The sequence below is a fragment of the Nelumbo nucifera genome, chromosome 3 (genome assembly GCF_055504915.1).
Source record: "Nelumbo nucifera cultivar China Antique chromosome 3, China Antique-T2T, whole genome shotgun sequence".
Lineage (NCBI taxonomy): Eukaryota > Viridiplantae > Streptophyta > Magnoliopsida > Proteales > Nelumbonaceae > Nelumbo > Nelumbo nucifera.
In genome coordinates this window covers 90,096,826-90,114,047 of record NC_142651.1, presented here as the reverse complement: position 1 = coordinate 90,114,047, position 17,222 = coordinate 90,096,826, and the positions used below count along the sequence as shown (strand labels likewise).

Sequence of the window (17,222 nt, the reverse complement as noted above, 5' to 3'; positions counted from 1 at the left end):
GCATGTAAAATCATATTTCATTCAAAACAAAATGTTTGAGGTAGCTACCCTACACGGTAGGAGCCCACTTTGATAGGGCTGGTTTTGGGGCAAAGATGGGTTTTGGGATTCTACAACCTATATGAAGAATTAGGTTAAACTTGATCTTCCCTGATTAGTATATTGTTGGAAAATATATGAGCTTTATGTATTAGGTGTTGAATTTAATACTATTTTGAATTTTATGTGAAGATACTTGGTAGTTTATATGTGATTTACATATCTTAAACAAATAATTGAAAATATTGTCTTTTGCTTGTGTTATTACTTATTTATTGCTTATATATAATAACAAATAATGGAAAATTATATGCGAGTTCTAACCCCAACTCGCCCCTACGTTTGAATGGAGAGAGGGTTTTGCATTTTCATCTACGGGAAGGATTTAGATTCTCAAAATCTAGCCCTCTACAAGTTTTGAGACACCTCGAATTGAGAGGTTTAGATATGTAGATAAGTTCTAAAAATTACAAAACCCTACCCAACCTGCCCGTTGAGTGTTGCCATCCCTAGTTTGAGGCCTCCAACCCTTATACCACTTAGGTTCCATTTGTTTCAAAGGTTAAATGGGAGGGAAGTTTTTCATGAAGAAAGTTACTTTTATTGTAAAGTTTTCTTTTTTTTTTTTATTTTGTCATTTACATTGAATTAAACATTAAAATGGGTTAAAAATTTCACCTCTTTTCATTGTCTCTTTCGACGATAGCGGAGGAGATTGCAACGGGGAAGGAGTGATCGTCGGAGGGGCGGCGTCTCAATCCACGGGAGTCGTCATCGTTCTAATGCCAGAAACTTGAGGTCAAAGCCACACCTCCTCTGTTCATCGACGTTGTCAAACCAAGATCTTGCAGCTTTGCAGCTTCACCGTTCAGACGAGGAAACCGGCTGCAACTGCCGAGAAGGTGCCCCCGGGTAGAAGAACCTAATCTGGGAGTTCAGTTTACTCCTATGGATTGTTAGATCGCCATCGAAGCAGGTCATCCTCTCTTTCTGGAAATTACGAAACAGACTTCCGATTCACTTGCTTTGCAGCGTCGATCATCCTTCTCTCTGTGTGTAATTTGTTTTTTCTCTTTTTTTTCTTGTTTCATTTCTCATGTGTTTCTGCTGTTATACACTGTAGTTTGCTTTAATAAATGCCTTGCATGAGAGACAAGGGGAAGAAATGTAAGATACTGTAGATTTGCATGGAAGGACACTTTTTTTCTTTACTTCCTTCTCCCTCCTCTGTTATTTATTTATTTTTGTTTAACCTCTTTTCTGTCATGGTTTTGTCCACCTTGATTTCTGTTGTGGTGGTAGTGGAGGCGGTGGCAACATGCGACGGTGGAAATGTCAATGGGACTTTCAATTAATGGGCGATTAATTTAAAATTAAATTTTATAAATCTAATTATTATTTAGAATTGTTCTTTTTAATTTTCTTGATTTATGGGTTGTTCGTACACTTGGAGATCGAAATCTTGATTGGCGCAGGGAACCTGTGATTTTGCAATTTCTTGGTTATTTTATTACATTTGGCCTATAAAATATATATTTTTTATTTTTAGACTGAATGTATAGGCATTCGATCTGATGTAATTATAATAGAAATTAGGTTTTCTATTTATTTAATTTTGGATCGAAAATGGCGGCGCAAGGAAGGAGATTTCACAGATGGGAAAATCGCTATCTGCGATTTGCAGTTTATGAAACTGCAAACTGTGATCTAACTTCTGTTTTGCCGGATGGATTGTGCGAGCAACCCTATCTAACTGATTCTTGATTTTCTTTTATCAGTATTTAATTTAGATAAATTTCTTGAATTAAATCTTTAATTAAAGATCAAAACCTAGACCCATTCAAACCAGATTAATCCAAACTGGTTGGACCGAATTCAGGGTTCGATCAAGGCTGAATGTCAGCCCTATTTCTCCCACTAATGGGCCTAAGGATTGATAATTAATTGAATATTTAATTCGGCCCAACCTGTAAAGGCCCAGTTTTAAATTGTTAAAACTTGTAAAAGCCCACTTCACAGATCAAGCTATATGGACCGAATTGATCAACCCTAATTTCGGCCCATATAACTAGATAATATTAATGGTTAATATTATGGGCTTTGAAGTGGGCTTTACAGATATTAATTGATTGGATCAATTCTTCCCTACATGTGATGTATGGATGTGTGATGTGCTATGTTCATGGGCCATAAGTGCTTGGCCCATACTGATTCGATAGTGGCTCTTGCGCACACCATGGCTGAATGGACATCATTGCCATGGTGTCCCAGCTGGTCATTGGATGACCTCCCTCAGTGGTGGGCCCCACACCTCCTGAAGAGGATACGTGCAGAGACTCCTATGGAACTCAATGCCAAGATAAGTGTGGATGCAGGTGAAGAGTTTGATGATCCTGGAAGATACAGAAGGTTGGTGGGAAAGTTGAACTATCTGACCATTAACCGACCAAATATATCATTTGCTGTGAATGTGGTGAGTCAGTTTATGCAACATCCCCGGGTTCCTCACTAGGAAGTTGTTCTGAGAATTGTTAGGTACCTAAAGGGTGCTCCAGGTCGTGGTTTGTTATACCAAAAGGGAGGAACTCTTGAGATAGTAGGGTACACATATGCTGATTGGGATGGCTCTATATCAGACAGCAGGTCAACCACAGGGTATTGTACCTTCCTGGGTGGCAATCTTGTAACATGGAAGAGCAAGAAACAAACAGTGGTGGCAAGAAGTAGTGCAGAAGCAGAATACAGGGCTATGGCCTATACCACATGTGAACTAGTATGGCTGAAGAATCTACTACAGGAGATGGGTTTCTCAATTGATAAACCCATGAAACTATACTATGATAATCAAGCTGCTGTTCACATCTCATCCAATCCTATCTTCCATGAAAGAACTAAACATATTGAGGTGGATTGTCACTTTGTGAGAGAGAAGGTGATAAGTGGGCTAATAACTACATCTCATGTGAGCTCAGGAAATCAGTAGGCAGATCTCTTCACAAAAGGATTGTCTCGAGGAAGAATAGATTACATTTGTAACAAGCTGGGACTATATGATATATACTCTCCAGCTTGAGGGGGAATGTTAGAATGCTCGAGTCAAGGGTATTTTGGTCATTCTGGTGTATCTTATTGAAAGTGAAATGTCAATTGTATCTGAGTTTAAGTTATGTGTCCCATCTTCTATGAGGGACAACATTGTCTTTCTTGTAACTTAAGTTTTATAAATAAAAGTCAAGTGGGTCGGCAAGGAGAGATGGACTTTCACTTTCCTCTCTTCTAGTCTGGTTGAACATTCTTCTCCTTTCTCTTTTCTTTCTTCTTCCCTCTTCTCTGCTTTAACCTAGAACGAACTAGGGTTTATTCACAACTAGAAAATGGGAACTCTTTCACGGTACCTTGGCGTTCACGAATATGATGGGTGGAGCACTCACTGGACAGAAAGGTTTACCTGAAAACGGCTCTGAACCTTGTCTGACAGAGGCCAAAGAGAAAACTCATATGACGAGTGGATATGATCCTTCACAGAAAGGTGGTGGGGTTTTGCAGCTGAAACAGTTGGCTCCATGCACCCTATGTGGTTTCCCACATTTCCAGAGACAAGTCGTTGTCTCCGTCACTGAGATGGGAGGGAAATCTCAGAGATGAACAAATGAGAATGGAGCATAGATTAAAATCCATATATATGTAATGAACATGAATCAAATTAGGTTGTGGACTAATGTTTGCTGTTTTAGCAGAAAATGGCAAACGGACAATTTGCAAAGCTTCTTGACGACAACAAGCTTAAAGGCCCGAACTATGCTGATTGGTACCTAACCTCATGCTGGTCCTAACATCTGAAAAATTGGATAAGGTAGTTAAAAACCTTGCCTCGGAGCGTCCGAGCGACAGGGCTTCTAAGGCCAGAAGGAGGGAATTCCAAGATTGGGAGGATAAAAACTCCCTAGCCTGCTGTTTTGTCATTGCCTCCCTAAACAATCCGATACAGAGGCAGTTCGATCAGATCGAACTAGCCAAGGATATTAGATAGTTTAAAGACAATGTACGAAGAGCAGAATAGTTCTACTCGGCTGAAGGTCTTGAAACAGTTCATGACCGCTCAAATGTCCATGGGGCAACGGGTTCACGACCATTGTCTTCGGATGATGGGTTATATCAACAAGCTTGAAGCCCTTGGATCCGGGCTAGATCTTGGCACGCAAGTGGATGCCATTCTTAACTCTTTGCCTCCTTCAACCCGTTCATAATGAATTACAATATGAACAAGCTGAATGTCAGCGTCCAGGAACTCAGCAACATGTTATAGAGGGTCGAGGATTTAATTAGGAAGGATGAGCCTATGGCTATGCTTGCTGAATCTAGCAAATCGGGCAAGAAAAAGAGGAAGGCAAAGAAGCCTCAGAAGAAAGTTTCCAAACCCAAGAAGCAGAAGAAAGACAGGGCATCAGATGCGTCACTTCTACAAACAGACTGACCACTGGAAGAGGAATTGTCCTTAGTACCTGAATCCAAGAAATGGGTGGTAAGCATAAGGTTGAATGAAGGTGAAGTGACGCTCTACTTAGGGACTTCTACAAGTGTTGCAGCTACGACGATAGGAACCGTAGAGTTATTTTTTAGAGAATGATCCATTGTACTCAAAGATTGTCTTTTTGTGCAAAATCTAAGAAGAAATTTGATTTCTATCTCAAAACTATGTGCGGATGGATATTCTGTCTTTTCCAGTAATACGATTACTATTAAAAGAAACAACAGATTCATCGCATACGGGGAACTGGAGAACAGTCTCTATGTTCTACATCCTTCTCTAGAAACTAACATAGCCGAAACTATATCGGCCGGCAACCCCAAGAAAAGAGTACGTGATACAGTTAATCCCACGTGCCTGTGTTATTACCGACTTGGCCATATCGGTATTGATCGAATCACAAGATTAGTAAAGGATGGTCCTTTGCATTTTCTAACTGTAGAAGATCTTCCCACTTGTGAGCCTCGCCTTCAGGGTAAGATGACAAAGAGGCCATTTAACGGTAAGCCTAAAAGATGTACAGGCACGCTTGACCTAATACATACTAATGTGAACCCGTAACTAGCACGTGTACTTCATTACATTTACTGAATTCAGGGACACACATGTTGACGAATTCAGGGACTACTTGAAGGTCAACGGGATAGTATCACAGTTGGCTCCTCCTGCTACACCACAACTTAACGGTGTTTCAGAGAGAAGGAATAGAACCTTATTGGATATGGTCCAGTCACTTCTCGTCCATTCAGAATTACCCACATCCTTTTGGGGATACGCATTGGAGACTGCGATATATGTGCTGAACCGGGTTCCAACCAAATCAGTTCCAAAGACTCCCTATGAGCTTTGGACCGGAAAGAAACCAAGTGTACAACACTTGAAGATTTGGGGTTGTCCGGCACACGTTAAAAGAACGAGTCCGGACAAATTGGAATCCAAGACCAGCCGTTACCTATTTGTAGGCTACCCAAAAGGCTTTGTGGGTTACCTATTCTATGACCCAAGTGAGCAGAAGGTATTCTGTAGTCGAAATGCACAATTCTTGGAAAATGATTACATCCTGAACAATCATCGTCGGGAAATTGTTCTTGATGAGGAGAGCTCGGATGTAGTGGGAGGTGTCCCACAAGTTCCAGGTAGTGACCAACCTAGAAGATCTACCCGGGTATCCAGGCCACCAGTCCGTTTTGGTTATGATCAGGATAGTTACCTGGTGGAAGCCTTGACTAGTGAGGAGGATCCCTTAAGTGGGTAGATGCCATGAGAGTTGAGATGGACTCAATGGAGACCAATGGAGTCTGGACTTTGGTAGATCTGCCCCCTGGGGTAAAAGCAATTGGATGCAAATGGATTTACAAGAGGAAGAAGGGCCCCGATGGCAGGGTTAAGACTTATAAAGCTTGTCTGGTGGCGAAAGGGTACACTCAGAAAGAGGACATCGATTATGAGGAAACCTTTTCGCCAGTGGCCATGCTTAAATCCATAGGATCCTGCTAGCTGTAGTAGCATACCATGACTGAGATTTGGCAAATGGATGTCAAAATTGCGTTCCTGAATGGAGATCTTACTGAAGATATCTATATGCAACAACCGCAAGGCTTCATAACTGCGGGTCAGGAACACATGGTATGTAAACTAAATAGATCCATATATGGACTTAAGCAAGGTTCTAGGAGTTGGAACATCCGATTTGACTCTACTGTCAAAATGTTTGACTTTTAGCAGAATCCGGATGAGCCCTGTGTTTACAAGAAGACCAGTGGGGACAAGGTTACGTTCTTGGTTCTGTATGTAGACGACATTCTACTCATTGGGAATGATGTAGGAATGTTAACTACGGTGAAAGTGTGGCTTTCACAGCAATTCTCGATGAAAGATCTTGGAGAAGCCTCCTATATATTGGGTCTTCGACTCTATAGAGATAGATCAAAGCGGATAATAGGATTATCCCAATCTGCTTACATTGACAAAATCGTCAAAAGGTACAACATGGAAAACTCCAAGAAAGGAAATGTTTCTTTCTGGCACGGAGTTGATCTCTCCAAGAAGATGTCTCCCAAGACATCTGAGGAGATCGAGGACATGAAGAATGTTCCCTATGCCTCTACCGTGGGGAGCATCATGTATGTCATGCTGTGCACTCGCCCCGATATTGCTCACGCGATGACTGTAGTAAGCAGATTTCAAGCCAACTCAGGGCAGGAGCATTGGACCGCTGTGAAATGCATACTAAAGTACCTTCGAAGGAAAAAAGAGTTTTGTCTAGTATTCGATGGTGCATCACTACAAATCCAAGGGTATACTAATGCCGATTTCCAGTCGGATCCAGATGATAGAAAGTCTACATCTGGTTACGTATTCACGATAGGATCATGTGCTGTTTGTTGAAAAAGCAGCAAACAAGGGTCCACGGCAGATTCCACAACCAAAGCCGAATACATTGCCGCAAGTGAAGCTGCCAAGGAAGCCATGTGGGTGAAGAAGTTCATCCAAGAGTTGGGAGTAGTTCCATCCAGCACATCACCCATCTCGTTGTTGTGCGACAACAATGGGGCCATTGCTCAGGCCAAGGAGCCACGAGCCCACTCGAAGTCCAAGCACATCGAGAGGAAGTACCATGTACTGCAGGAGATTATTGGTAGAGGGGACGTCCTAATTCAGAAGGTAGATTCAACGGAGAATGTTGCAGACCCATTGACTAAGCCACTCACACAGAAAGTGTTTGAGAAACACGTGGAAAGTATGGGACTCCGGCTTATTTCAGATTGGACCTAAGTGCAAGTGGGAACTATTATACAGTTTTGTATGCCCTTAGCTCCAATCAGTTTGATGTACTTTTGACATTTATTGTAAAGGAATAAAGTACAAATTTGATTCATGTTCCTATGGTATGTTTCTGTGTAATACCCTTAAACCGGACATTTACGAGACTTGTGTTGGTTTAGAACGTTCACAGCTAGTGGGTCGATCTGGGGAGACCTATCCTAACAAGGCTGACACTGATGTGCCGCCAAGTCGGTTGGGGTGGCCTATCTCTGCCACCAGGGTGAGACCCGAGGTACATGTAGTGTAGGATTAATTGAATCTTTGAACCAGACCAGATTTCCAGCATTGCCCTAGACCTTGGAGATTGATGGGCAAAACTGGAAAATTACACCTGGCCCCTAGACTCGATTATGATATTGCACTAGGTGTCGGATAGGGCTGTCTTTGATATGCCAATTATTGAGATCCTTAGCGGGGTCAAAACCTGGGTATGTTGGGACTGTTTGAGAATTCATCTGAGTGGGTGATCATAGTGAGGATCAGCCCCTTTGTCGGACAAAGGTAATGATCGGGGGTGCACTCTCTTTGATGGAAACCAAGATTGCTAGTAACCGATTTCAATCGTTGAGATTTGTTTTGCAAAATATATTTTATAAGATATAAAAGTCTATATAATATGATTCCCAACCGTTTGCAAAAAGGTTTTAATTCTCGGGATCCATGTGAGTAGAGAGTGCAACACTATTCCTTGCAGCCGAGGGAGATGTCCTCTCTTGTTGGGCAGTGTTTGATCATTATGGGCTGAGAGGTTAAGTGTAAGACCATTGAGGGTAATACTTGATAGGCTAATCTTGCATCTGCTCACAGTCCCTGTATGTTATAAGGTGGCTTGGCCCAGGGACCACTTAGGGTAAGTGTTGGGCCGATAGAGCCCATGTGATGGGTTTTAGGGGGTGCACTGTCTAACAATGTACTCGGCCAAGCCTTGTAACAAAGGATGGGCTAAACCCTTGTGGCTGATGTGTAGATCAATGTTTGGGTCCCACGCCATACAAGGAAGCCCAACTGTGCAACAGTTTGGAAGACTAAGTGAGCACATAACCTTATTAGGCCTAAAGCCCATTTCGAACTGGGCTGATTTGATCAGTTAAATAAGGGGCGAATTCTGAGATTGGATTAGCAGATAGGATTGGGCCTTAACTCTATCCACTCAGAGAGTCCAGATCTAAATGTGATTTAGATCTGGAAACCTCCAAATGAAATTAAGAGAAGGCTGATCCAATCTGCAGATAAGATAAGGGTTTACCTTTATCACTTAAAGGGAATTTTGATCCAAATATGTTTTGGATCAGCAACTCCTAATAGGATTAGGAGCTGGTCCCTTTAAGGTTATAAAAGAAGGAGGGGGCGGCAGCCTTTTGACACTAACTTCACATCCTGTCTTCAGAGCTGAAATTACAGAAGAGAGAATTCAGCTTCACTGTGCTAAATCTCTCTTGTCGCCGCCATACCTGCCAATTCGATCTCCTGTTCTCAGTGGGAATGATCAAGATCAGATCTTGATATCAGTTCTTTGTGGAAGGACTGATTGAAAGTAGTACTCACGTGCCATCCAGCTAATTCTTGTGAAGGATCTGGTTCTTTTGAAGAATGCTGTTGATTCTGCTCCATCTTGCACTGCACCATCTTCAGTGGGAGCAGTTTTTGGTTCATTCCTTGGGCGTGAACACCTCCATTGGGAGATATTGTTTCTTCGTATCAGGTATATCCCTCTCCTACTGCTTTTGTTCAGATCTAGTTCGGTTTTTGGTTCAAGATTGATTCTTGAAAAATATGATTTTTCTAAAATAGGGAATACGATTCCCAGTAGGATGGAGAGAAATTTTTGAAATTCGCCCATTCTATTCTGCAAGATTCAGGCGTCCATACAATGGATATCTCATCCTTTCAGGTGGAAGCGAAGATGCTGCTCGAGTTCAATCCATGCCTTGCCAATTACTCCACCTTCGGTGGCCTTAATTCCCCTCTCCATTTTGCTGCCGCCAAAGGCCATAAATAGGTATCAAGTCCCTCAACCATTCTCATCCCTTCTCCCATTTCTATCCTTCTCTTTCTCCTAAGTTCTTATTTCGTTTATTCGATCCTTCTCTAGATTGTTGCGTTGCTGCTGGAGAATGGTGCCGGCGTCAATTCTAGGAACTACTGCGGTCAGGTAAATTGAGTTCCTTCCTTTAATTCAATTCTAGATTGTTGCGTTGCTGTTAATTCATCTTATTCGATTTGACCCCATCCAAACATAGACTGAATGAAAAATTTGAACATCGGTTCAATTGTTCAACCGTTCTAAGTTCGTCTTGCATTTAGATTTAATACGTTAATGTTGGAAATAGTTCTTAATCCACAGATCACCGGACAGCTAGGTTGAATCTGATTCATTTTTTTTTTCTCTATCAAAGATGGCTTTGATGCAGGCCTGCCGGTATGGGCACAGGGAAGTTGTACAAACTCTTATTCTGTTTGGAAGCAATGAGAATTCTCTCTCTCTCACACACACACAATTCTTATTGACCCAAGCTGTTGCTGCTGATGGTGTTTCTCCAATCCCCAGAACCTCCTCATTCGTCACACCCACCATGACTTAAACACCAGTGCTTGCAAGGGCATTTAGCATGTGACGATCGGCATCATAGAGTGAGTGATTTGATTAGCTTTAAGGATTGCCACCATATCTGCAGCTGATGGCAAGTCTGTGACAGCTTTGCCAATGTTTATTCCCACAAATGCACCTAAAAAGTTCATATAACACAATTCAGAAACTCTCTAAGAAGGAAAAAAACAATTTTGGCTTTCTTCTTGATCATCTGGGCATATATTATATCAGTTATTTTTTTCAGAGATGTTCCTTTAGCAAATATGCGAATGATTTCGAATAATTGAAGAATAAAATGTATAAAGAAATTCTGCTAAGATAGGTCTGTACTCTGTAGCATGGTACTGCATTAAAATGTTCCCTTAGCAAACAATTTTGGCTTTCCACGGAGAATGAATTCCAACAAAGATAAGTCTGTATTCTGTAGCATGGTATTGCATTAAAATGTCATAATGTTTATGCTCTTCTTTCCTGACTTCGATATGCTAACATTTTATGTACTTTCAAGGATGTCCAATGCATCTGCCAGTCCTGTTAGGCAAACAAGAGAGCAATTAAACCACCACGACAAGCCAAGCCCTATCAAGCAACTAAGAGATCATATTATTCATCATGACAATTCAGGAGCAAGTGAGGAGGAACTTGACTGTTCTGTCAATTTTGACTTCTCAGTTATATTAATTTTGTTTTATTCTTTCTTATCGGTGTTGGATTTCTAATATTTTAGGGATCATGGGAATAGCATTTTTTATTCCTGATGAAAAAGAACAAGGCATTCATCCATAAGTGATGGTCAGAAAAAAACTCTTGCAAAGGTTCTTCAGCAAGAAGAATATTCCCCTGAAAGATTAGCTAGCTATGGTTCTGTTGAAGGTTGGAGTCGTCCAGATGACATGCTGCCAATGAAAAAAGACAAGGACAGAAAAAGGTATAGAGTCATTTCAGTTTTTTTTTGTTCTCTTCATTTATTTACTGATATTTGTGGAAAGACCTATATGTACACGTTCTGTAGACATATGACATCAAACTCTTCTGCAGTGAGAAAGCTTCAGTCAGAACCGATCATCCTGAAAGCCCTATTCAGCGGACATCACCAATGTTGGAAGAAGTTGAATATGGGCCAGGGAGGCTAATGACAGGTTGACAATTATACTATTGGTCAACCTGGTAAACCAGTGATTTTGCGAGCTTTCTGGTCTTTATGGCTGCTTCGTTCTTAACAACACTGTGTCTGGGAGATTCCCTGAACTGTTTTTTGGGTAGAGAGATGCCTTTGGCTTTATTTTATTTTCCAACTATAAATGAAATTTTGGTTTTGTGCCCTAATTGAACCCAAATTTAATTTCAACCATGGTAGTCTATGGGGTTTAACCTTGATGTGATAAAGATGGAATTTATGCTGATTCGATGCTAAGTTATTGTTTCCCGGTCTTCCCCATCCAATGCAAAGATTGCTTATTGATGGGGTATTGCATCCTTCGTGAAACTAATTTTGAAGTACGCATGTTTTGCAATTTTGGTTTTTATGGAATGGAGGGGTTTTTATTCATTAGAAGCAATTAGAGGGAGATGTTGGTTTGCTATTTTGGACTGGTTGGCATCAGCAAATGTTATAACTGAGGTCCTGGTTTTTAGAGTCCCTTACTGTCTGGCCGGTATTAGCAAAGTTTATCTCTTCTTCAAGGGCTATGAATCTTTGTCCCATTAGATTTCTACATCTTTAGGGGGAAGGAGAGTCAGTGCCAAATTGTGACTTAATGGATGTATAATGTGTATCCCAAGTGGCGCCGGTGCTTAGTTTTTACAGAGGGGTTTAGTTATTGATTGACTGGAAATCTTGTTCAGTTGGAGTGGCAGGAGTGGAGTTCGTGGATTTTCAGTAGTTTTGGCAATCATGTTGTAAAATGGTTTTTAGTTTGGATGTTATTTTGTTATTGGATGACATGGGGTATATCTAGATTCAATTATTCACATATTTTTTTAATATGTAATTTGATGTAGGTTAGACTGAATTTTATTAATCTCCATATTCCTTTTTTTTGGGGGGGGAAGTTAAAAACATCTGAGGAGTTGAGGGATGGCAGCAGTCACTGCTTTGGTAAGGGTTGCTCTATTAAACTCTATATGGTAACTGTAAATCCCTTAAACCTCCCCTAGGTTTTCTGAAAAAGGTCTTAAACCTCTATTCAACTTTGATAGTTTGACCTGCTGCCCCCAAACCTCCCGACTTTTGGGGATAAAGGGACTTATGGGTTAAAAATTTAAGGGTATTTTGGTCATCAAACATTTGATGATTTTACATAAGGACAAAATTGGCATTATAGTATGATAAAATCCATGACATTAGCGGTTGCTGTTGGTTGGATTTCTTCAATTCATTGTTTCATTTTCTTTTCTTTCTTTGAGTGCTATTAATTTGGTGAGAATGTGATGGACACTCAGCTGAATGTAACTTGGACAAGCGGGGTACAGTACAAATGAGGCAGATCTTTTGTTGAATGAGGTAAATAAGGAGACCAAATGAGTTCATCAGTATCATTAAAATCGTTTCTTAGCTATTGGAAATTTAGTTGCAAAAGACTCATTGTTTCCTCTTAAGAAGACTTATCTTTATAATAGGGTTGAGGAAGAGACCTACACAAATGGAAATATTAGGCTGCAGTTCTTTCTTTTTTCAATAAATAATCTTCTTTATCCTTCAAAAATTTGTATTGATCTTATTAAAGGAATACCTCTTTAAATATAAACTATGCCAATGTAATTGCTATCAATTTTCTTCATTTTTTATTCTCTCAATTATTCAGTATTATTCGCCCGTGCTTAGTACCGGTGCCCCTCGCTAGTTAGTATATTGTTCGAAAGTATATGAGCTTTATGTATTAGGTGTTGAATTTAATACTATTTTGAATTTTATGTGAAGGATAGTTGGTAGTTTATATGTGTTTTTACATATCTTAATCAAATAATTGAAAATATTGTCATTTGTTTGTGTTATTTTACTTATTTATTGTTTATATATAACAAGAAATAATGGAAAATTATATGCGAGTTCTAACCCCAACTCGCCCCTACCTTTGAATGGGGGGAGGGTTTTGCATTTTCATGTGTGGGAAGGGTTTAGATTCTCAAAATCCAGCCCACTACAAGTTTTGGGACACCTACGAGTTGGGAGGTTTAGAAATGTAGATAGGGTCTAAAATTTACAAAACCCTCCCCAAACCTGTCTGTTGAGTGTTGTCATCCCTAGTTTGAGGCCTCCAACCCTTATACCACTTAGGCTCCATTTGTTTCAAAGGTTAAATGGGAGGGAAGTTTTTCATGAAGAACGTTACTTTTATTGTAAAGTTTTTATTTTGTCATTTACATTGAATTAAACATTAAAATGGGTTAAAAATAAAATTTTCATTATAAAAGAGGAGAAAAAATTGAATGTTTCAACTTGAACAATTTTATAAAATTTAGAGGAAAAAACCTAACAAATGGTGATTAAATGGTTGATATGGATTACAAAAGCCAATAAATTGCTAATGCTACTAGAGAGTGCCTTGTTTGTTAAACAATCTAGATCATTTCCTATTCCACAAAAGTAGGATAAATCCTCCAAAGAATTTAGGGCTTTTGGCATTGTTGTATTGTCAATAAGGTTCAAAGTGTTGATACATATTGCACCATATCATACAATACGTATTGATTATCAGTGTTACCAATAAGTAAAATATATACATTTCAATTTGGGTTTTTCGTTTCAATTTGAAAATGGAGATATATCAATACTTTGAACCTTGATTGTCGGATGGTGTAAAATCAGCACAATGTCAATAATTTGAGTTTAATGGCCAAAAATATATATTTGTCTCTTTTTTTTTTGGTCAAAACACTAACACAAATGCCAACAAATCCTTATCATGCTAGGGCAATTTAAAATATGTAAGGAGGATCTGTTTGATTCACAACAGAATCAAAATTGGAATGATTTATTCCCCCTGCCTGTTTGTTTCAGACGAGTAATTGCTCCCCTCTCTCTTGAAGGGATAGTATCTTGTATGGTGGGATGATGAGATGCTTGAGATTACTTCATCAAGTCGGTATCATGTCCTAACCCATGATAAACTATATCTAAACATGCAATGTGTGGCATGTTATTAACCATGGGAAGGGCACAAGTGGGAAAAGATTAAAAGAAATTATTTAAAATCACCCTAAAAAGGACTTCAGTGAAAATAATAAGAAAACATTTAAGTGTCCATAATTTAACAAGAATTATGTAACTGATCTCATATAGTAATATAGTTGGAACCAGGGGTGGATTCGAGCCGAGTCGAGCTGAATAGTATAAGATTTGAGCTTGAATAAAAAATTCATAAGTTTGAGCTCGATTTTGAGAAATATAAAAATATTTTTCGAGCCGGCTTGCGAGCCTCATGAATTGAGCTCTATTAGGCACGAACTCGGCTCATTGCCACCCCTAGTTGGAACAATGCCTAAATGATAATAATGATGTTCTAAAACCACACCCCTTGACTTTATTGAAAACATCTCAAGCCACTCCCTTCTTTTATGAAACATATACTTAGGGTTGTTCACGGGTCGGGTTGGGTCGGTTTACTGAGATTTTTCCAACTGACCCGACCTAGTCGAGTTACCTGAGATGGAAACCGAAACCGACCCAGTGTTAAGCAAAACTAACCTGGTCGGTTTGAGTCGGGTTGGGTCGGTTTCGGCTCTAAGTTCATCCATGCCCCCCATGGCCACCTAGTTTTCTAGAAATATATTTAAAACTGAAATATGTATTTTAGAAATGTATATATATATATATATATATTGGAATATATATATCTGATATATTTCATAATATATATTTTTTAGATATAGATATTGGAATATATATTTTCAGATATTTTAGTTTTTAGTTAAGTAGGAACTAAGTCGGTTCGATTCGGGTCGATTTCGGTTTTCACACAAGAAAACCAAAACCGACCGAACCATCAGTTTATGAATTTGTATAACCCAAAACCGACCGGTGCTGATGAAAACCCGGCCGACTCGGGTTGGGTCGGTCCGGGTTGGTCGGTTTGGTCGGGTTGGGCCTTCTTATGAACAACCCTACATATACTTCTCTTATGGCCTGTGTTCCATTTATCTCGCAAAAAGTAAAAGTAAACACTTTTTAAATGATGGAAATGACCCTACTCATTTAATGGCATTTGTTTTAATGTAGCAAAAATGCCTCTAATACTGTTAATCATCTCCCACCCCCCAAAAAAATGTTCAACAACTAATATTATCAATGTTTTCGAACCATCATTGACTCATACAGTTGGATCATTTCGCTTGGGAATCGTCTACGAAACCAGTTCCATTTATCTCAAACCTGGTCTCTAGCCAAAAACCATTGAATTGGTCAATGATTCACTGACTCAAGCAATTGAACCATCAACCCATTCAACCCGTTTTAACGGTTTCTTGATCATTTTTTATTTTAATGGTTTATTTGTTCGGACAGTCAAACCATTGACCCAGAAACCAATGGCCAAAACGGTCTGGTTCCAGGTTGATTTTTTAAAACCTTGAATATTATAGAACCTTTATATGTAGGGTCATTAGCTAATACCCTCTGTTCTATTTTTGGATTATCAATTCATTCCAAGTCATTTATATCTTAATCTTATAAGAACTAGGAAGCAAGGATATTGATCTCAATATCCATTGGTATATCAAAATCTAGATATTAATACCCATATGAAGAATATACCACGAATAATGGACAGAACAGTAATTTTGCATTCTTCGATATGGAAAGTTTTAGACACTGTCAATATTGGATGATTTTTCAAATATTAATTTGTATCAATCAATCAAGGATTGCCATTACAACTATGATTGACACAGAGATGATAACGGGAAGAGCTTTGACCAATCAAACCCCATGAATTTTTCCAATATCCTTGTCTTTTGTGGCATCATATTTGAATCTCTATTAAAAAGTTAAAACATGTCATCTTTCTACATTTCTCTAAGAAGAGTAAATAGAATACATAGGGGATGCGATCCTTAGTTTTGATGTGTATCCTTTTTTTTTTAATGTCACTAGCTTAAGGGCATGGGTCATGAATGTGCAATGTTTTTAAAACCGGACTGGATGGGATGGTTGAACCGGAAACTGATACTTGTACCTTAAAATCACTTTTTTGGTCAAAAACTGTTGATTTGGTCAATGAATCGTTGAATCATTCGATATAGGAATGATTTTTGGCTGTTTTTTGTGCTTTTAGTTTTTTATTTTATTGTCAGAACAGATCATCCATTTGCACCGAATGATTAGATTGTTCGACCTGAGAACCGAACCCTAGAACAGTTCCCTCTCTAATCCGGTTTTAAAAACCTTGTACATGTTTGCAAGTAAAAGGTAGAAAAAATGAAATAACCTTTTAAGCTTTGAACTTTTTTTAGATGTCTTAACACAGTGATTAGATTTAATTTAAAGATTAAAAATATTTAAATAACCTCCGCTTTCCTGTTGCCAGCATTGACATTATATGATATTATTAAAATATTATAATTCAACTTGTATGGCCGGGAGACGAGTATCAACATTATATAATAAAAATATAATCCCACATCACCATATTTATATTTGTCTGAGTCAAAGAGCTGTAGTGACTCTATGCTCCATTATATGTATAACGTGGTCATGTGTTAATTGATTTTCTCCGTGAGATTATTCACAACGTACCCATACTTAAGTTCGTTGAAACGAATTGAATTTGCCTTTGGGGCATACAATGTGAATGGTTTAAATATTATATAAACAAAATATATTGTTTTTAATGACATAATGAGTAGATTTTTTCATGTACTGGGTAGAGGCTCTTTTTTTTCTTCGTTGTTAGAAAAAAAAAATAAAAACTAAATAGAAAACATAATGCCCCCACGCAGGATCGAACTACGGACCTTCAGTTTACAAGACTGACGCTCTACCACTGAGCTATAGGGGCTTACGCTAGCAGATCCACATAAAAACATATAAATAATAGTTAAATCACTATTACAGACCCACGTGCGCCACGTCACACATGAACTACGAATCCATTTATGAACTACACTCACCGAATGATTCCAATTCATTTTAACCACAATCTTGTCAACGTTTCTAATCTAAAGCGTGAACGGTGAACCGAACAAAAGGGGGAGCTGTGGGCCCCACCCAGGCCCAGTTTACTATTTTGCCACTATACGGCT

The 17,222-nt window shown here is 39.1% G+C and overlaps 1 long non-coding RNA gene and 1 other non-coding gene across 2 annotated transcripts; one reads left to right on the top strand and one right to left on the bottom strand.

The window, feature by feature from the left end:
• Positions 1–9,392: 9,392 nt before the first annotated feature.
• On the top strand, positions 9,393–12,013 carry LOC148801711 (uncharacterized). The gene is made up of 5 exons (XR_016084569.1): positions 9,393–9,545; positions 9,790–10,024; positions 10,492–10,613; positions 10,711–10,911; positions 11,022–12,013. It is a non-coding gene; the product is annotated as an uncharacterized LOC148801711 (long non-coding RNA).
• Positions 12,014–16,906: 4,893 nt separating this feature from the next.
• On the bottom strand, positions 16,907–16,978 carry TRNAT-UGU (transfer RNA threonine (anticodon UGU)). The gene has a single exon. It is a non-coding gene; the product is annotated as a tRNA-Thr (tRNA).
• Between the last annotated feature and the right edge of the window lie 244 nt (positions 16,979–17,222).